The sequence below is a fragment of the Chinchilla lanigera genome, unplaced genomic scaffold, assembly GCF_000276665.1.
Source record: "Chinchilla lanigera isolate Chin_1 unplaced genomic scaffold, ChiLan1.0 scaffold00092, whole genome shotgun sequence".
Classification (NCBI taxonomy): domain Eukaryota; kingdom Metazoa; phylum Chordata; class Mammalia; order Rodentia; family Chinchillidae; genus Chinchilla; species Chinchilla lanigera.
This window is the reverse complement of record NW_004955493.1, coordinates 8,293,175-8,294,077: the sequence shown is the minus strand read 5'-3', so window position 1 is coordinate 8,294,077 and position 903 is coordinate 8,293,175.

Below are 903 nucleotides of genomic sequence, written 5' to 3'. Positions count from 1 at the left end.
TATTGTAGTTGAATAGGTTTTTATTCTGGATGTTCTGTTTTAGGTTTTGTAAGCAAGTACAGAGCTGATTGAAAATGTTGATGTCTGTTCTAAGCACTCATTACATATTTGATATTTTATTTTACTGGCATCTTATTTCCCTGCTAAGTGCATATTATACAACATAGCGGGAAGCTCCTGAAAAACAGGAAGAGAGGTGACAAGACTGCCACATAGAAAGGAAAAGGTAAGCACATGTGCTGTCTGTGTAAGAGAGATGTGTGCATGGAACATGCAGTTGTATATGTGAAGATCGCCTTGGGTCTGACAGTTAAAGCAAAGGTTATTTTTCCAGCAGAGTTCTATTGGTATTTTCATAGGAATTCATTTTTGATGTTCTTTTTTTAGACTTTGTACACCAAAAACCAGTTGATATTGAAAATTTTGATCCTTTTTATAAATATGCAATAAATATTAAAAACTCAATACTTTATGAGTTTTTTCTGTTAAGTATTCATTTAATGTAATAAAACTCATAAAATTAAAATTAATAATTCATCAGTAGACATATTCTACAGAATCAACATGGGTCTGACAGACCTATATATCTGCACTTTGATGACTCAATTCATCTTATCCTTTAGAGGAATGGGTAACCTCCCCAGCCTCAGAGTTGACTTGGTGCCTCACAGAACCCAAACATCGTACCCTGGAGTCTTTGCCTCTTTGGGTGACTGGGCTACTCCACCTACGGTAAGTCCTCGGCAGCAATCATCGTTTTTTCCTTCACTAACTTGGTCACCCCTGGGTCTTTTGGGGCCCTGAAGTACAGGCTGGCGGACCCCTAAACCCCAAAGCAGGCAGTCATTGTCAAGTTCCTGACAGCAGCTATGGATTGGAGAACTCTTTTTTTTTTTTTTTTTT